Genomic DNA, 21,487 nt, shown 5'->3' on the forward strand with positions numbered 1-21,487 from the left:
CTCATTTTATCTGGATATTGTAGTTTTTCTTGTATTGTGTTTGACAGTTGTTTTAAAAGAAGCTCCTTGAGAAGTAAAGAGAATAATTGAGCATAATCTGAGCCTCTGGTCTTGACATAGAATGTGACTATCTAAGACACCCACAAAAATAAGTTTTGGGTCTTTTTCCATTGTAAATGTTAACTGAGTTTCTTGTTCTGCAACCTTTGTGATTTAGTCTTGGTGTTGTTGAATCCTCTTGTTGTTTTTTAGGTAACTTGGTCCATTGTGTCTTGTGCCCCTTTGTGGACCCTGTTTTAGTCCATTTTATCGGTGTCAATCATGACAAATCAATAATATTAAATGTTGTATTGTTGATGTATCTTCAATAAGTCCTTGTATGCAATCTAATAAACTATGTGTACTATACCATATTCTCTGTGGGGAGTAGGAGTTACTACAACTTTTTTCGTTTACGGGACAAGCATTTCTCCATTGGTAAAGTAGCGCAAAGGGGGGTAATCAGTCTCTCTCTCATTCAGATCCTCGTTGATTTTAGTTCCCTCCGAGTACTGATCCCCCATTAACAGAAATGTGGGAATGTATCTGATTTAGGTAAAACTTGACATAGAATGTGTCAGCAAAAAGAAGAAGAAAGGTTGCTATTGAGCAGCAGATAAGTGCCTTTTCATTACTTCTTATTGTGACTTATTTTGACTGGTTACTATTGTCAGCGTATCGCGCAGAGTAGAGAAGGTCTCACGTGTGTTCAGGTGCAGCATGATATACATTGCGGTCAGGTCCCTGACAGGACTCCGGCTCTAGGGAGCCAGGCAGATACCGGCAGTGCTTTGCTGCATCTGCGGCCGGCCTCGACGAGGAAGTGAAACGGCAAGGCGTTTGAACTGTATTACGCAGATGGGCGTGTCCACTTTTCACTGCTTCACAATCTGAACCAGAGAACAGTCACAGAACTCCCGTCATCTGCATCGGGAGAGAATCATACCTCTGGCCCCATAACGAACAGGCTCCTGTCACTTTGACTAGCTCGTTGCGTCGCAGAGAATTGTGGAGCATGCCACCTGCTGGTGCAAAATTGTCACTTCAATGGCCTTCAGATGCAATAGCTGCGACGGGTCCAGGTCCCAAACAAACCTGAGAGAGCGGCATTTCTGTAGCCAGCACCTACATATCACATGTAGTATATGAACCCCAACTCATTGGGAATCTTTGATCATCACATTGTTATATTGAATAAGCCTGTCATACTAGATTATGTGAAGCCCAGCATTGGGAAGCATCATGCATGTCTCAAGAGAGACCTCACCTGATATTGGGTCGCCCATGACAGGGTCCTCTAATCCATTCAGGCACCCATCCACAGACCACTTCATGCAGATGGTGGTGCTGGCTAGGCTGGGGCCCCTGTCCAAGAAGTTAGAATGTATCGATGACTGGATATCCTTCTACCAGGGCCTTAGAGGCCTCAGTCCTCAGAAGGAGAGAAGCCAGTCTAAGGGGAAGACCACATCAAAAGCCCCTCACATCGCTCAGGCACAGGAGCAACAAGCACACCTGCTCCAAGAGTTGGCAGACTTGGTCCAGGAGCCATGCATGGCACGGGGACATACCCTCCAGCCTGGAAGAAGACCAACAGGGCCAGGAGCCCCGTGAAACGCCTGGCTACACTAGTGATGAGAGCTCAGTGCTGACAGTAAGCTCCACGACTTCCTCACGCAGTAGAGAGCAGCCCAGCGGAAAGCGCAAGAGAAGCAAAAGCCACCAAGAGCCGTCAGATGACGGATTTGATCTGGACCTATCGGTCCACCCAAGGTTTTCTGAGTGCGAGCCTCCAGCCAAAGTAGCAAATTATTTAAGCAGACACCATTGCACCCTGCTCAACAAGGAAGCCTGGAGCAAGCTTAGAGTGGAATGCTCCAAGCTGCGCCTGCCGGACAAAGTGTCTGAAATGCGAGAAATAGACGCTAAAATGCTGAGCTTCATGGCTAGGTACAGCAGACATAAGGAATGGGAAAGACAGGTCATGGCGCGCCTGTCAGGACAAGCTCCTGGATGCAGTAGGACAGTTGGCCAAGATCCTGCAGATGGTGGAGGAGACTAGGGAAGGCCCCAGTGAAATTGATCCGCGGGAGCTAGCAGGATGGGCCCAGCGGGCAGTTTGTATGATCAACAAAGCCAACTGTGCTATAGCCGTGGAACAGAGGAGGTCTATCCTGGCAGAGATCGACCTGAAGCTGGGGGAACTGGTGCTGTCGGAGACACCTGCATTGGTGAAAGGGCTGCTTTTTGGAGACAACTTCATCAAGGACATGTCTAAGTTCATCCATACCTTCACCGCACTGGACAAGGCCAAGGCGTCCCTGAAGAAAGTCTCTGCCCCTAAGGTTTTTGGTCAGAGGGAGAGGCCGCTCAGTCAGCCGAGGTAGTAGATGAAGGCCTTATGACAGAGGCTCCTGGTGGCAGCAAGAGGACAGGAAGCCTAATCCCTTCTTCCCCTCTTGTGGGAGGGGAAGGGGTAGAGGATGGAGCGGCGCCAGCAGACCACAGGTCGCCACTACAAGTAAGGGCGGCGCCACGCACAATCAGCATAAGCGCAAGCACCCCAAATCTAGGTGTGTTCTACTTATCTGCCTATTTATCATGAAACCTAGACCATCTCCCACTAGACAGGAATACCAAGCTAGGTTTACCTCTGATATCTGCCTATTGTATTGTGAGACCTAGCAATCGTCCCAATAAACAGGAACCTCGAATCTAGGTGTGTTCCCCATTGCATGCCTAACCACAGGACCTCACACACTTTCAGGAACACCCAGCTAGCCATATAAGGCAATTTCTTAGAGATGTATCTTTTCCCCAGTCAAACACGAACCCACAGTCTAATTTCAGGAGCTGGTTAGTCCAACGGTGTGCGCCACTGATTGAAACCCCTTATTAACCGAACGTGCTCTGCTTAGACACACGACCATCAGAAGATAAAAGTCCAGAACAATAAATAAATCACTACCCCGCCAACCACCATTGAAATCCCTGAGCTACACATACCACACCGTCGAACAACCAAACCAGAAACCCCACAACATCTAGAACTCAGCCTAACGCAGGCACTCCAGCCAATCTACAAGAGCAACCCTCAAGAGTATCTTCACCACCGGATCATAAACAACCTACAAAGACACAAACCAACAGAGTACACCCCCTCAACACAGCAGAACAGGACAAAACTCAACAATATTCAAACCACACAAAGTCCTAATGGCGGGCTACAGCCTTTGTAACCGAAGTCTGAGCTATCGCACCACCAAAGATGCTAAGATGCCCCGTCAAAGAGCAGGACGCCGCAAAACAGAAATGGAAAATAGAACAAACCAACCGGATATGCGCCCGACTCCAGCAGAAACCGACACAAATACAGAACACACACCGAAATACACCCCAGTCAACAAAACAAATATCTGAAGAAGAGATGAATCCCTATTTCTAACTTCCTATCTCACAACCGCCTCAACAACTCAACAGCGCTAATACGTCCAGGCACGCCGAGAACCGACCGGAACCCCGCAGGAAGAGAAGAGATGGATGACCCAAGGAATTAAACCAACGCCCTCACTCCTTGCATCACAAAAACACAAGAGCACCACAAGCAACCACAACAAAACCACAGCAGAAGAATGTATCATCAACCTAACTGATTGTTTCTGCAAGGAAGCAGAATACATGGAGCACCAACCAAATGTGACCTAAACAAAGAAGAAGCCCAACAGAACAACCACAAGACAAAGCAAGGATTAAAAAACAATTCTAACTGTGTCAAAAAGATCCACAGCAACCACATCAACGCCAGATCAATGTCCAAACATGCCACCGAGATTTGCGAAGGTGGTTTCAACATCCTATTCATAACCGAAACATGGACAGACGACAACTACAAAACCACTTTACATAACTGCATCCCTGACAACGTCAAGTGTTCACAAGTAAACAGGAAAATCAAAAGATGAGGAGGACTGGTGATAGCATACAAAGAACATCTGAAAATTAAAATGGATTAACCACTAAACATCAAAAACTACAAATCCATGATCCTTCGCCTAACAGCAAATTCCAACACAAACCTCAAATTCGTCCCTGGTATACAGACCACCAACATCAAGCTTGACCGATGTATTTTCTGAAGCCATCGAGCAGGAACATCTGGTAATCCTCAGAGACTTTAACATCTGGTTTCACGAAGAATCTGCTAACTCACAGAAATAACTAGCCAAACAACTGAAGACAATTAAACTACATCAACTAGTCAAAGGAGCAACCCACACTGCAGGACATATGCTAGATGCAATCTTCGCCAACAATAATCTCATTGCCACAACGCCAGTACTACAGATCCTCTGGAGAGACCATCTCATCATTCCATTCGTGATCACACTCCCCTTGCCAACTATCATGAAAAGAAACTGGAGACCCATTAGAGCTAGCAACCTAGCAGAACAATTAGAAATCAACAAACCACTGACAACGACCCAGGATGAAGCTGACATCGATATAAAAACAGAATTACTTCATATATGGATTGCTGGAATGACCGACATGATCTCAAAGGAAAAACCTTTCACCCTCATCATGCAAAAGAGCGACAGCAAAATGGTTTACCCCGCTACTCTGCAGCATAAAAAGGAAAAACAGGAAACTTGAATTAGAATGGAGGAAAGAAAACGATAAGGTGATGAAATTAGAACTCCAGTGACAGATCCGTTCATACAAGAAGGAAATCCATAAGGCCAAAAAGAAATACTATGACAAAAGAATCACCAAAGTCACCAACACCCAAAAGGAATTCTTTAAAACCATACACGAAATAAGAAACCCTCCTGGCTGCAACAACACTCTGATGCCTTAACTGAAGCTATGCAGTGACCTTACAGACCACTTCAAAGACAAAATCACCACCATCCAACAAATCATACAAAGCAGACCAACCGACTACAACATGCAACCCACACAGCCATCCTAGGATCACCAGAGCAAACTCTGAAACTTCCCCCATTTATCAGCAGAGAGGTTTGTCAAGCTGTTAAGCAACTGCAACAAAGCATGCTCCTCCATGGATTCATGCCCCCAGACATACGCAAATCAATCCTCACACAAGAAACGCCTATGGAATACCGCAGAAACCTTTTCAACCAATCACTTTCAACAAGGAAAGTACTGCAAACATTCAAGGCGGCATACATCAAGCCGCTCCTCAAGGACACAGCAGGAAACATTTAAGACCCCTCTAACTACAGACTCATTTCCAACATCCCCTACCCAGCTAAACTACTCAAGACATACGACTTCTGAATAACACAAGAATTCATAGAGGAGCACCAACAGTTGGACCCAGCATAAGTAGGCTTCAGACCGATGAGGAGAATGGAAATGGCATTGCTCTCAATGGGGCGATCTAAAGACTAATTTAGACTCACACAAAAGCACAGTTCTAATCCTTCTGGACCTCTCTGCAGCATTTGACAGTCAACCATGAAATCCTCATCGGGAGACTAGAAGAAATAGGAATCACTGACACAGCCCTGTAGAGGAGCGCCTGCATGCCTCTTCAGGAAACTCTGCATCCCTACCCCCCATATGTTGGAGACCTGCGATTGTGCCGTGTTTGACACCAGCAGTTGTGCCAATACTGCAACGTTTGTTTAAAAGAAGATACCTGTTGAGACAACCCTTCCAAAATGTATCTGTAAAGTGATGACAACCTAACGGAGGAACTCCCTGAAGGAATATGAAAAAGAGCAAAGAAAGAAGCTACTGGCGTCACAAGAGACACGTACGACGTCCTGAGATACTGGCTGAAGAAGATGTATGGATCCTACAGAAACTAATGACGAAGTAAAGAATCATGAGAACCTTTTAAATACGAAAAGAAGATTACACGTGCACGAAGTCCTGCAGAGAATCAACAGTTCAATAATTGTACAGACGCTGAAACGAAGGTAGACTAAGTTATCATAGAAGCTGGCTATATGTAGTGAATAGAATGCAGGCGAAGCCACCATTGTATAGAAGCTGGACATCGGTATCATGAATTTGGTAAGCCAGTACCCATGAAGAGGGAAGGGAAAATTGTGTTGCAGCAAGTGTAAACTGAATCATGGAGCTGCATGGCGTGGTTGATTGGCCTGAAGTCAAGACTGAAGCAGCCAAGGTCGGCTATCTATTCTGGAAAGGAGCGAACACGCAAAGGATGAATCATCCCTTGTTATGGTGCAATGAAAGAACACCAAGTATGCCAAGTTGAATTCATTTAAAGCATTTAAAACCTGCAAAAGTGACCAAATTGTGGTCTCCTGTCACGTGAGCCAAGGATCAAAATAGAGTTCGAACTTGGAGTCCCAGAACACGATAGTGAGTGCCTGCACTCCCATGTATTCTAAAGACAATGATACTTTTGCAAGGCCAAGTTCAAAGACAATCTTCATGGCAGAAGGCTTGGGTGATGAGAGATGCTGGGCTAATTGGGTGTGGAGATAGTGGAGATAGTGTCATGCCCTATCTCCTTGCACCTGGTTCTGGGTTTACGTGCTGCTAAGTGAACTGAAAGTGTGCCAACCAATTGCAGAAGTTCAAATAACGAAGGACCTTATAGTTTGAAAACCAATGAGAAATCATGTATCTAATGTTTCTGAAGATTACATGTTTTAGAGATAGGCATATATTTTCTCTGTGAAAGATAGTGAGCTAAAGACTCTGGGTAAGTCTCTCGTAACCAGGACTAATGTCTGGCAGAGAGACTCCCAGGACCCCCCTTGTCAATTTACATATTTTCCACCTGACAGTGGGCAGCCAATCACAATCCTAGATCCTATAGAAGATGTACTTAGATGTTCCCCTGAAACCAATCTCAACCTTTAATAGCCTTTTCATTATTTACCACATAGTATGATGTCACCTCAGTTGTATTTTTTATATATAACCTTTGTTTTTTTAAAAGATTGCTGAGAGAAATCAAGTGTACGTCCGTTGATGTTCATTGTAACTCCCTGTTTTAGATAATTGTTAATAAACCAGTACTTTGCCATCTTCCTGAGTTGGTTCTGTTATTTGTACTTGGAGTTATTCTGTGTGAACCCATCCATTGCATGCACTTTCTTAAAGGGCCCTAAGCTCACGTGGTAGCGGTGTGGATGGTTCGAAGAGCCAAACTAGTTCAGTTCCAGAGTTTTGGATGATCGGGCATCCTCTGTCATAAACTGTAAGATTGCAGTTTCCTCTGGAGTGCCGCCGAATAGAAATAAACTTGCAAGAAGAACCGAGACGGTGGGCAGGTCCCCCTTGAAGAAATCCCTGGCCGTTTCCATGGCTGCTCTGCTGACGGAAGGCAAAGTGGTCGGATTGGAGGAGGAGTCAATACCGAAGGGCTCGAGTCGATTAACGAATGGTGAGTAGACTAAGGGGAATGGCAAAATAAAGGGACGGGATTGGGATCATTTTGAGTAATGGGAAATAATTGTAGAGGTAAGAGAGGCCGCATAAGAGTCCGAATTCAAGGGAATTAGAAGACATTTCAAACTCCAGTGGGAGTAGGGTGAAATATAAAACGCGTGGTTAGGACTGCATATGGTGATGTCTTAAACCCTGTACATGGTAAAGAAAAAGTTAAGGCGAGGGAAGACGTGATCACAGTGTTTAATAAAGTGTACATATCTGACAAGACTAAATGTTGTCTGGCGAGTAAAATATCGAAGATCGATAGAAATTTTGAAGAATTGAAAAAATAACAGTGAGGAAAGGGAAAGTGTAGTAAAATGATTGACGCCAATCAAATGAATAGACAGGCAATTGAAACAAGAGGATTGAGCAGCGATTGATGGTGCTTGCTAATATTTGTTGTTTTAAAAACGTTTAAAAGTGGTGATTTAAGCCAAGGTAAAAGGTTTATTTAATGGTCTGCTAATTATCGACAGTCAATTGAGACTTGTCATTATGGGGGATACTCCTCTCATGCACCTATACAAGACATTGCCAAAACATATGCTCAAGCTCAAACAGTACAGTGAAGAATGGGTAAAGGGCCCAGCAGACAAAATGTTCATGCCATGGCCAAAAGGGGGATCGTTGTCAAGAGCGGTATTGCAACACATGACCACATACTTGCACGCAGTGTATACAAGGAAGAAATTAGAGAAAAGATTAGCAAGTTTAGAGCTCTGGAAGATGTATCAAGAGGAAAGAGAAGACCTGCCACCTGAAAGATATTCAGGAGAAAAGGCAACTTGAAACTCGCGAGCCGTGGGAAAAGAGTGGCATTATTTTACCACACTTTATGTCAGGGGTTGTCTGAGCCAGTAAAGAGGCAGATGAAAAAACAAGTAGAGATTGAAGCAAAGCCATGGGCTGAGATACAGTTAACAATAGTGCACCATTGTCGGTTATTAGAAGAGAAAAACAAGAAGAAAGATGAGAATGGGAAGATCGAGGAAGCCAAGTTAGTTCAGAAAAAGTTGTCAAAATGTGCCATAGAAGGGGCGGTACTGATGAGCGGAGAAGGACTGGGAATGCAGGAAGCAATAGGTACATCACATGCAAATCATTTGTGCCCAATGGACCAAGGTGGATATGGGTTTATGCCACGAGGCAGAGGTATGGGTTACAGAGGAAGAAGAGGCGGATTTCAGAATAATCAAGGTCGGTTTCAAAATACAAAGAATGAGAACCAGAGTACTCAGGGAGCATATAACCAAAGAAGGATTAACAGGAGGGTTCCTCCAGTATGTTGGAACTGTGGAATGAAAGAACATATTTTGCGCATATGTGGGAGTCAAGGGAACGTACAAAATGGCCAATTTTCCAGTGGGGGACAGCTAATCCTCCGCCATACAGCACACAAACCAGAGAGGGCTTTGCCCAAGATCACACGTCTTATCAGGCACAAGCACCGGATTTACACCAGCAGGGACAAGTTGTTAGCAAAGATTCCCATTTATGTGTAATTGCCCCTCCAGTTGTGAACCCCCCAACCTTTTGCTGTTGTCTGACCATCCTAGCCTGACTTTTGCCAGTGGAGCACAGCCTTCTGCTCTACTCGGCTGGGTTTTCGCTCACTTTCTTATGGGGAAACTGACATGCCCTTAAAGACAGTCAGTATGGGGCGATTTTGTTTCCCTTAGCCTTTCACTTTGTTGCAAGTTCTTTGCAACATTTTACCAGTGCACAAAGTACCTTACAGTACAGTCTGCTGGGGTCTTCCTTTCTTTTCTAAAGACCCTAGACACCATCAAAATATTTTTTTCTGTAAGAGTACAAATGTGCCTTGGACAGATCTGGTGGCAGCTGTTATTTTTTTATATATTTGTAACCCTTTCTTGCAGTCCATATCGTGTTTACCGCATTTGACCCTGGGCAGTGGCTTGGCCCCAAAATGGCAATTCCAAGAGGTCCTTTGTTCTGTCCTTTGGCCATCTTGTCCCTTTACCTTGCCCAGGTCGAGCAGACCCGGGAAAACACTTATTTGGTCATGCACTCTCCCACGAAACGCAAAGCTTTAGCAGGCTTCTGCATGCCTTGTGTGTGTGCCTCCAGGGTGTCTGGTCAAAGGATCGAATCCAAAGGGTCGACAGGTCAAAGGATCGAATTTTTTTAAAAAATTATATATATTTTTTTAGGTTTTCGTTTAGGGAAAAAAAGTGATTTTTAGGAAAAAAGGGAGTTGGGGGGGACCACCCCCAAAAAAAAAAAAAAAAATAGATCCTTTGACCTGTCGACCCTTTGGTGTCGATCCTTTGACCAGTCAACCCTTTCAATGAGATCCTTTGACTGGCAACCTGCCTCCAGGATGTGGGCTGGACTGTCTAGTTCCAATACACATCCTGGGTGCCAGAGATTCTGGTGTGCTGGGAATGACTGGGACCACCACGGTCTGTGATTGCTCCACAGCTGGCATGGCTGTATGTGAGCAGGTCTCTCATTGGGTCCTCTTCATTTTGGCACAAAAGAGATTCTGGATAAGAGAAGGGCCCAAACACCCATACCAGGTCGATCTCTTGAGTTCTCACAGAACCTAGGACAGGATCCAAGCATCCTGAAACCAAGAAGCTGAGTCGAGGAACCGCTGGTGACCTGCAGAAAGGTTTGGCACCTTGAGTCCGCAGTTGTCCCGCAGGACCCCTCTGCCTCTGATTGAACTTAGAAGGTCTGCAAAGGCCCATTTGAATAGTGGAACCAACTATTCACAGCACCTCCACCTTAACCTGAAAGCAAGCCTTCTCGGAAGTGTTCCTGGGCCAACCAGTGAACTGACCAGCTTGCAGAGGTCTTTTGATCCTGAACTGCTGCATCTTGAGTTGACACTTGAGACTTTGGAGATTCTAAGCACTGGGTATAAGGCACTCTCCTGCCGAATTATGTACACCTAGGCACCCTAGGTTTGGAATTAGGAAAGTATGCCTGAACCTGAGTGCACACGGTCACTGTGTCACCCAACCGTGGTGATGAACTTCAAGGATGCACTGCTGCTGTGCCCCCCTTTGCCCTGAGATTGAAATTGAGCTAATCCCTTAACCAGGAGAGGAGAAATAATAATTGTCCCACCACGGAATCATCCCTGTAACTCAGCCTCTAAAAGCCGCAGAGCCGCACATTTGCAGCATTTGAACCCGCAACCGATGTGGACTCGACTGCCGAAGTTTGGCCCTGTGTGCGCCTTGGGTCGGTGAGTACTTGCAACCTTTACCGGTGGCACCAGGCGCATCCATCAATTTTTACGCACAAGTGTCCCCTGAGGGCCACTCACCTTTATCGAGGTAGCATGTGCTACCATCCTATTCCCAACTCTTGTAACCTTTTCTGCCCTCTTGGGGGGACCCTCCTTGAATAGTGGGAACTTATTCTTCACTGCCTCACCCACCTTCCTGAGTCGCTACAGCCCCTGTAAGCGAGCCTGTTTTTCGCTCTACCGCACAATCGCATGTGTCTACACTGAAAGTACTTTTGAGCTCCAGGCTCCACTCTTCGTAGGGATTGGACTGCCTCTTAGTTAGGATTTGATAGGTCAAGGATTGCCTAAAGCATATTCGCAATGTAGTGGGCTTCAGGGTGAGTGTTCCAGGAAGTATTCAGCAGAAGCCGAATAGCTGGTTTTCAGCCAAAGTCTGAAAGCTGAAGTTCAGAACATCCCTAGCATTTAGTACAGCAGAGGCCGAGACGGAAAAGGGACTCATCAGCTGTAGGAGTGGCAGATAGCATTCAAAGCAATAGATTCCAACCAGGAAATGTGATTATCAGCTGAGAGCGGTAGGAAAGGCAGATAGCATTCAAGATGAGTGTGTGAGCAGTAGAGGGTACTCATCAGTTGAGGGGGTAGAAGAGGTATATAGTGATAAGCCCAGCAGGGTAAGTGCATGGAAGGAGACTAACACGTTGAGGAGTTGGAAACAGAAGACGGTGTTCAGGATGGCAGAGAATGTGTAGAGAAGGGAGACTGAGCACCAGAGAGGGTTTTGTTCAGGACAGCAGAGAAGGAGCAGCAAATGAGGACTGCCTATCTAGTGGAGAAGGAGAGGCAGGTGGTGTTTAGTACAGCAGAGTCAGAGAAGGGAAAGGGGCGTGTCAGCTGAAAAGTGTAGGAGAGGCCGATTGCATTCAAAACAATAGATTAATACATTCCGACCAGGGAATGTGATTAACAGCTGACGGTGGTAGGGAAGGCAGAGAGCATTCGAGATAACAGAGTGTGAGCAGTGGAGGGGACTCGTCAGCTGAGGGGGTAGACGTGGCACACGCTGTTTAGCCCACTAGATTAAGGGCATGCAAGGAAACTCCTCCGCCGAGGAGGTGCTTACGGAAAGCATGCACGGTTGCGACACCTGCCTAGCCCTGCTAGAGGTAGGAAGGTGACTCTGGCAAGTATCTCTTGCCTGCTTTTATTTTAGGGAGTGGTAAGTGCTGCGTCGAGAAGGCGAAAGAAATTAGGAGGGCTTCCTGATTGGGGATCCCCAGTGCAGAGCAATTCGTTCTGCATTCCATGCATTGCATGGTATGTGTATCTTAAAGAAGGCAGTCCAATACTTTGCATACAGAAGGATGCACAGGGCAAGTAATGCCATGGAATGCGGAAGTTAGTCCCATCCATCGATGAACACGCTCTAGACATGCAATAAGAACTGATGCCCATTTCTAGCTCAATCTTCCACTGTGCCCAAGCACTTCATCCCCTCTGCAAAACTAGCAAATATATTATTGATAGTACATCTGCCAATTCGAGCCTACATAAACGGAAACATATCACACTCCCTGACAGCACTGATTTCATGGGCCTATTTGCACACACTCTCATCCCCAAATGTCCCTTCCCTTCTTCCCCGTCTCAGTGGTACAGTCCACCTCTCGAAGTGTCCCTCCTGCCCCTGGTCGATGGCGTCTGCTGGACGTGATTGAACTTGTGTCCAGTCAAATGTCCTAATTTGCCAATTGCTTTAAAGTATATAGTCTTCCACCGCAAATATGAAGCACTTTCAAAATGATGTTACTCCTAAGATCTTCCCCCAGCGACGGGCCTTTTCACTCGATAGACTTTTAAAGAACCTGGAAAGGTACCTCCACTAAAATATGTTTTATGAACAATTTATAAAAACAGGAAAACGCGTGCACCCCACACCCCTCTTCTAGAGACACAGAAGGCTCAGATGTGAACAAGATAATAATATACCAGTGCTTCAAACCACCTCAAAACCTGCATGAGCTTTCTCTTTGATCTCTGAATCCTCTTTGCAAAGGCAGCAGCTGCAACACTGAGGACAAGCGATAATGTGCCCCACTTATCCTTTTAGGACACCCCTTTACAGTTTGGCAGATATCCTTCAATCAAATAATGGCTGTGTGGTTATTTCATAGATCTGAGCTCCTTTAAAATAATATGGCAGATGTGCCAGCTGCTTATGTCCCCTAGGTGGCGCCCGATGCCGTGGAATGAGAACGTGAGAGCCGCTTGCTGACAATCCAAGAGCTACGAATTCAGGGATACTTTTAGCCCTACTCCGTCCAATGATGCATTTGTTGTGCTTGTAGGTTACATTGTAATTTTTTTTATTTTTTATTGTGAGTTAGTTTATTACAAACTTTTTACACAATGTATCATCTAACTTCAAAATTCCAACTAAAAACCTTTCATCAGTCTTTACATCTTAAACATTATTTAAGCATTGAGTACTAGTGAACATGCTGTTCAATTAGTTGTTTGTGTTGCTTTGTTCATTATTGTGTCTAGAAAAGTAACTCCTGCACAGACTAGGGCTGGTTTTTCACTCAACAGGATAAAGTTCCAGCATTCTTCTAATGACAGGGAACTTGCTTTCTCAACATGTTCCAGAAGAAACAATGATCTTTCAGCAGTCAGTGCGGACAATCGTTATAAGATGTTTGACTGTTTCAGTATTCTCTGCAAAACTGCAAAATCCACAAACCGATCAGTAGTATCTTGTTTTTTTTGCGCATATAGCCGCTCCTGATTCATGGATTTATTTTCCCCGAAAAGAAACGGGGATTTGTGCGCCATTCTGCCCGCAAATCCCCGTTTAACAAATGGGGATTTGCGGGCAGAATGGCGCACAAATCCCCGTTTTTCGGCGCAAATAATGCCATGAATAATCTTATGCGCAAAAACTGATTTCGGTGATATCTGCTCCGAAATGTTTGCAGATAGGTTGGGATCGTGTTTAGGGCCCAGATTTTTGTGAGATTTGTATTGTTTTCTTTGCTCAAGAGTGTCAATCCAATCTCTTCTTATTTTTTCTTTTACCCTACAAGGGTTGGAAGTCAGTCATTCCAAAGATATCTCCAAATAGTCAAGATGGAGCATGCATTTACCTTTCCATTTGTCCAGGAGGTCTAATTGCTTTTCAGGTGCACGTGAATTTAGAATTCTGTAGTAGACGGCTACATTGGCCATTGTTGTTTTCCTCAGGAGCATTCATGTTTTCCATACGATATTTCATTGCAAACCTAATTCAGCTCTAATGGCGACCACTGGTAGACTCTTCGGCAATTTCAGTATTGTTTTCCAAAATGTTCCCTGTAGTGCATTCCAGATTTTCCACTGAAGATTTAGACTTGCTTCTCCTCCAGAAGTGAGAATTGGAACTACCTTTTGTATATAGAAGGTACGTAGCGGTACCAACGAGAATTTGCTGCATCTTGCGTGCAATATGGACCCTTGTGAGGCCAACATTTTGTTTTTTTTGTTGTAGTTCGTTAGCCAAATCATTTCCTCTATTAATTTGTTGAATTTGATAAGTAGCGAATTGATTTAACCAACTGGAGTTGTTCACAGCTTATTCTCCATCTAAAATTCGTCCCTTTTTTTCCAAGTTTGTAGCCAAATTACATTATTTTTGATTTTCTGATGTTAATTACCAAGTGTTAATTGACATATAATGTTGTAGCGAGTCAAGTAAATGCTGTAGTCCGATCTGTGTTTGACCCAGGAGAACTAGATCGTCTGCATAGATCATAGCTGATATCAGATGATTATCTTCGGAGGAAAAAGTATCTTCTCTCTTCGCCTTGGGTAAGTCTGCCAAATATAATTTGAATAGGGTGGCAGCTAACGGGCAGCCTTGTTTGACTCCTCTTTCGATGTTTATTTGTGTTGACGGTTCTCCTTCGTTGTTAAGTCTGACCCGCATAGTCGTAGTTGTATGGAGGGCTTCGATAGCTTGAAGCAGATCTGAGGGGCAACCCCATGCCTGTAATTTCGCCCATAGTTTAGATCTGTTTACACTATCGAAGGCTTGTTTTAGATCAATGAAAGCCAGGAATAAGTTGCTTTTCTTCTTTATCGACTCCAGTTTTACTAAATTTTGCATGAAAAGATTCAGATCAGTAAATACAACTTTTGTCAACCCAGTTTGTCTTGGGTCCAAAAGATCAGCTGATGTTGCCCAATCGGTTAGCCTTTTTTGCAGGTTGGACGCCAAACGTTTTCCAATGACATCCAACAAGGCAATTGGTCTATAGTTAGCTGGGTCATCTCGTGTGCCTTTCTTAAAGATCGGGACAACGATGGCTGAGGTCCATGATGTTGGAAGCGTACAACGCATTACGATGGAATTGTAAAATACTGCTATAAACGTTGACCAATGCCCTGGGGCCGCTTTAAGCTTAGGGTTAGTTAGTCCGTCTGGCCCGGCTGCATAGGAGTGTTTCACTTTTCTAATCACCTCTTCGGTGTCGTTCGCAGATATTTTCAAGGTCCAGGTTTTAGACGGAACGCTGGTGGACACTGGATCTATTTTGGGGATACCAGCGAAAACTTTCAAATAATGCTTGACCCACCATTGTTCTGACACACCGCTACTCAAACGATCTTGTTGGTTCAAGGTGATATGATTAATGAGTGACCTGGTGTTTCTGGAGTTTGATTTGCATATTGCTTTTAGCATTATTTATCCTTGCTGTTGGTCGCGTTGAGTTTTAAAACTGGTCAACCAGTTTTTGTAACACTGTTTCCTTCGTTTCTGTATCTTTTCCAGCATAGCGTGGCAGAGCATTTTAGAGGTTCATTTTATATTTTTTAGGTCACGTCATAGTTTCTTCTGCTGTTCGACAACTGTTATGGTATAGAGATGTTTGGGGTTCATTAATGGTTGTCTAAACCCTGTTTTCACCACTTTATAGTTTGCCAGAAGCGGGGCGTATGAGATCTCGACATTGTCATCTTCAGCCAATTCAAGATATTTTGCAGATAGCGAAGTGATATCGTCCATTGTGATTTTTACATGATTGCCGCCTTGATTAATTGTTATTGGGCCTCATTACGACCCAGGCGGTAAGGGGTTTACGGCAGCGTAAACAGCGCCGACCCTTACCGCCTGATTCCGAGGTCCCTTAGCGCCATGGCGGATTTAACACCTGCTTTTAGCAGGTGTTAAAATCCATGGCGCTAAGGGACCATGTTGTTAATTACGCCACCGTTGTGGGGAAGAAAACCCAATCCAGCAGATGTTCTGAGTTTCCGAGAAATAGGAAAATTGCTCCTGGTGACTGAAGCGGAGTCTGTAGTTTGTAGAAGCGAAGAAGCCTGCGGAAACAACTGGAGCGGGGGCAGTCTAACTTTCAGGCTGGTGCCAAAGAGCGGCACGGAGAGTGTAACAGTTCCCAGGTGGCGTGGAGGCAAGCCGGCAGGGAAGGCAACGAAGGCTCAAACAGGCTGAAAGGATTCCCAGGAAGTGAAGGTAAGTTGACTGACAAAATGTAGCGGGAAAGTACCCAAAAAAAGGCGGAAGAATCCCGCGGAATGAAACAGACGAGAAAAGAGAAGCGGAAAAAGACTGGAGAAAGAAAGAAGAGAAAGGATTGAATAAGAGGAAGAACAACAGAGAGAGAAGGAATTGCAAAGCACGGAAAGGAAAGATCAGAAAGAATCTAGCTTAGAAAAGGGAGAGAAAAAGAAACGGGAAGGCGATAAAAGGGTAGCAAGAATTCATAGTGAAGAGGCACGGAGCTTAAACACCACAGAGCGATACAGAAGCGACGCACCTACCCGTTCGTTGTGATGAAAGATATAGAATGGGTAGTGTGCATGTCGCCATCTTGAAAAAGACTAGAGCGTTGACAAGGAATAAACGAGACGGAACCAAGGAGGCGCCATCTTGCTTTCCATTGTCTATAGAGAGACTGGCATTTCCTCCAATTCCTCCACAGCAATCCCGAAGGAATCATAAAACTCCTTCATTGATTCATATAGCTTGGTAAACGGCGACATTGAGATGGTGAGCGCGCCATAACATTGTTATTTATTTGAATCCCTGCAGCTATCGACAATTGACTTTTTTCTTTGTTTCGGTTTGACCGCTTGTGCAGCCTGTTTGTTACCGATGAGTTAGTAGTGTCATTTGAATCACTTGAGTGAGCAGGACTATACGATGGATCATCTGATTCCGCTACCTGCATGTTAGCGCGTGCAAGACTGGTTTCACGTAAAGGAACTGGGCAGGTTTGAAGCAAGGAAGGCAACTGTAATTCTGTGTTATGCGCCCATGGAGGTGGTCTACATGAGTTAACAGCCTGCAGAGAGACAACTCCTTTGGTGTAGGTACTCTCCTCTATCTCCGTTTGCAGAGTCTTGTTGAACAGGATCTCGTTTTTATCCCCAGATATTGCGCCTGCAGGATCGTTCGTCAACGTGCTAGACGTTGTCATATAGCTCCTTATGTCCTCTTTAAGTGCATCATATTCCTCAATTTCTTCCGCCAACGACTTTTTGTTGGTGGAGAACTGCTTCAATTTCATGCGTGAGACCCCATTTATTGGGGTTGACATAATTCCCGACATCATTCCGGACCATGGCGCGGTAGGGATGGCAGAAGGATTTATATTCCCCAGGTGATTATTGCTGATATTAAACATTTCTTTGGTGTTCATTGCAACCCCAATTGGCATTAAGCCCTATGGGTTAGATCCCCTGCTTTCACTCAAGAACCGCACATCCACGGATTTACTAGTGAAGTCAACAAGGTCGGGTTGCAGATGTGCTGGGAGCAAATGAGTAACTTCATCCAGCAACGGAGGAACTTCCGCGTTGCTAAGGTCTTGAAGACGAGACGTTGCATTAGAGAATGTTGTCAAAGGGAGTCGGTCAGTGCTACTTAGGTCATTGCCACAGCTGTTTGTAGGTAAGTTAATGTCAATATTATGGCTGTGAGTGTCAATGCGCACAGACGCTTCCTTTCCGTAAGCGGACACTGCTTCGGGCAGCTCTGCTTTGAGCAGTTCAGCGTCAGTGAGGTCCAGGGTTGCGTTGTAAGACTCTATTTGTGCATGTTGATGTGATGCAACGGCTGATTTATTTACTGTTTCTGGGACATCACACACATCACTCACCTCAACCAGCTCGATAGGCAAGCCACTCTGCACACAAGTCTGTTCATCTACGACTTCACCAAACAGCAGTTGTTTTTGCCGGGTACTGGGGCCAGAGTATACACATCTCGGGGAAAGGGGAGGAGCTGACATCTCCACAAGGGGCAGATGGTGACGAGTAGCTCGTTAGGTAGAGAACACCTCGATAGCCGGTCGCGACTCGGGAGGGACTGGGAGAGACAAGACTCTCACTGGATTCATGCGCCGGCGCTGCACGCCCTTGGTCGCATTATAGGATAATTCAGAGTTTTGCAAGTCTCTTAAAGTGGCAGCAAAGAAACAAACTGCTATGGCAGGCAGGCAGGATCCACAGACACGACCAGCTTCTAGTGGGACTGGGAGAGACTGGACTCTCGCCAGACTCAAAAGCTTTTTTATTGTGCCAATTATCACCATAGGCTTGTCTGGATCATGGCATATTGTGCCCCCTGACCCCTCACCACAGTGGTTGGAGGGGGGGGGCAGCAGTAGGAGTGGGATAGAAACAGGTAAATGGTGCAAGGATCTTCAGGGGGAGAATGTTTTATTGGGGCAGTAGGGGCATGCGTGATCCTCGGTAATGGATCACAAAAAGTGTTGATCAGTGGTCGAAGTGTATGAAAAGAAGTAGTGGAACTATGTTCCCTGCTGGCCTTCACCGCTCCCCACAGACCCCATTGGCGAGCCCCCTCCCATGCACAATAAAACCCCTAAAACACATGTGCCTGCTCTTTAAGGAAAAGTCCTGTGCAGTGCACGGAAAGTGCAAGTTCCAACCTCTTCCTACACTTTTATTTTAAAACGAAACCGTTCCGGAACAGTTTCTTTTTAAAATAAAAGTATAGGAACGGTAAAACTTAATTAAAAGAAGTAGACGAGCACCGCTCCCAACCGCTTCGACCACTGGCGTTGATCATGAAAAGTGGAAATAAAAGCAGCCATAATTCTGTGCATTTGCCTCGAAGGCATTTTGTAGTACATTGTTGAATGGTATTAAAATGAGAGCATGCTTGTGTGATGGACTTGAGATGTGCTCAAGCGTGGCATTGTATTGTGGTGCTTTCCCCACGATTTCAAGCTTTAAACGTCCCTCCGATCACCAAGGGAGTGCTGGACCACTCACCCGAATCCCCCCACCATCTACACAGCCCTGCAAACAGAAATGCCAGAACCTAGAGTTGGCTGTGAACAGCTGAATATGGGGAATGCATAAGGGGAAAAAGGCACGAAACGAGAAGGGACCATTCAGATCCTTCAAGAGCCGCGGTTTATAGTCATAATGTAGAAAAAAAATGTCGACTTACAAAAATGTAGAAAAAAAAATGTAGAAAACAATAATGTCGAAAACCTATACATGTAATGAAAAGAAAAAAAAATAAAAAATAAATAAAAATATAATGAAAAGAGTCAATTTTTTGAAAAAAAATTGTCGAAAAAATGTCAATTAGCACTATCAATAAATAAATAAACAAGAAGAGTATCATTTACTAGGGGGGTCCCCCCAACCCCCCTCACCCAACAACCCCGGCCACCCCCCACCACCCTCCACCCCTCATACTCAACACATTTTAATTATATATATATATATTTATTTTTTTCAAAAAAATTCTAGAAAATGTAGAAAAAATTCGACATTATTGTTTTTCGACATTATTGTTTTCTAAAAAAAAAATTGACATTTTGACTTTCTACATTATTGCATTCTACATTATGACTGACCACCAAGAGCCGCACCTGCTTGGCCGCTTGGTGGTAGTGGTGGTTAAATGATCCCTGTTAAGTGATGTAGGACAATGACGGAAGCAGTGGTCTTAGTGAGCCTGAGCTATCGGAAGTGAGTACCGCTACTTTTATTTTTTACTGTTAACAGTTCCTCTACTTTGTACAACCATTATCACCATTCTTAAATGCTTGTTTTTTAAAATTAAAATATACCTCTTAATTTTACCACCATACAGCAGTTGCAGCTAAACTGAAATCTGCGTCACTGTACATTCACAAGCCTGCTTCATATCTCAGCCTGGAGGAACTCTATGTGGCTTCAGCTCAACTATCGGAAGCTGGAGGAGGTTCTGCTAACACTAAGAAATGATCTCTCCCCAGCCCATCCATAGCTGATTTCTGTTTAAACTTGTCAAGTTGTTATCTCAGGTTATATGCTTAGATGTTATAGATGATAAAAGTCCAGGCCATTTCCACCTGATTTTATTTTAGCATCAGGTGACTGCATGTGATTTGCCCTTTCATGACATAGGACACGTGTGCAGTTATAGAAGGATCATTAATTACCAGTCACTTGGACTACTGTAATGCACTCCTGCGGGATACTTCAGGACCACAGACTATGCATCCCTCGGACTCTGTCAGACCAGAGGTCATAAAAGATTTTCAGTCTTGGGATGCAGGATTTCTAATAAATTACCAAACTATGTTCATGACTGGACATGTCTGCACAGTGCTGTTCAGGTAGATGTTAAGTATGGGTTCAAGCAGAGTTAAACGAGCAGAGAAAAGATAAGAGAGTAGAGGAGATTGATTTCACCATGGCCAAATATACATGTTTTATAATGCCAGACTGTTTAGTAGTAATGTATACATTTTATATAAACGTATGTCATATCATTTTGTGTAAGGTTTGAATGTAAAACCAATCACAATCAATAAATAAATACATGTTTCAAATGATTGACCAACTGAGAGCCATTAATGGAAAGCAATAGAGAGGACCTTCTTCTTTTCCATGTTCCTCCCACTGGGTTGTGAACCTGGACCTTCCACAACTCCTTGGGCCTCATTACGACCCTGGCGCTAAGTGTTTAACGACGCCGTAAAAGGCTGCGGCGCCGTTAAACACTTAGCACCTGATTACGAGGTCCCTTTGCGGGACCCGACCTTAACGGCTGGTTTTACCAGCCGTTAAAGTAGGGACCCACAAGGGGACCTTGGTGCTAAGTACGGTACCGCAATTTGCGGTACCGTCCCCATTCCCATTGAGCCCTATGGGGCAAAAATGAGAATGGGGAAGGGCCACTGAGGAAGGGGGAATTACCGCCCTGCCAACCTTGTAATGGGGTGGCAATTCCCCCTTTCTCCATTGGCGGAGACAGTAAGTTACCGGCATGGACCATGGTGCTATCAGCACCATGGTCCTCCGCCTGGGTCGTAATGAGGCCCCTTGACACACATATTACTCCTTGCTCCCTCCCACCTTCCCTATCCCTATCCCTTCCCGGAGTCACAGTTGCACTACTTTTTTTGCCACACTTCTGCCACTGGACTGAACTAACCATGGGAAGACTGTCGGGACCTGGTAATGTGTCCACCTCTATATTAGGGAAGTAGACCCCTAAATGCCCTTTCCCTACTATGTCTAAAGACCGGGGATCATAAAAATCGGATATATCTAAAGTTGGTCTTCTATGCTCAGTTTGGCAGCAGGGGCCTGAAGAAATAGTAATGCAAGGCAATATGGTGCATTAGTACCCGGCACGCGCGGCTGAATAGGAATACTGTGTGGTGATTGGCTCATTTGCGAGCCATACCACACGGTATTCCCGTCCACGCCGTGCGTGACGGCTACTCTGTTCCCGGTGAGGGGCAT

This window comes from Ambystoma mexicanum, chromosome 8 (assembly GCF_040938575.1).
Source record: "Ambystoma mexicanum isolate Mex_15411 chromosome 8, UKY_AmexF1_1, whole genome shotgun sequence".
Taxonomy (NCBI): domain Eukaryota; kingdom Metazoa; phylum Chordata; class Amphibia; order Caudata; family Ambystomatidae; genus Ambystoma; species Ambystoma mexicanum.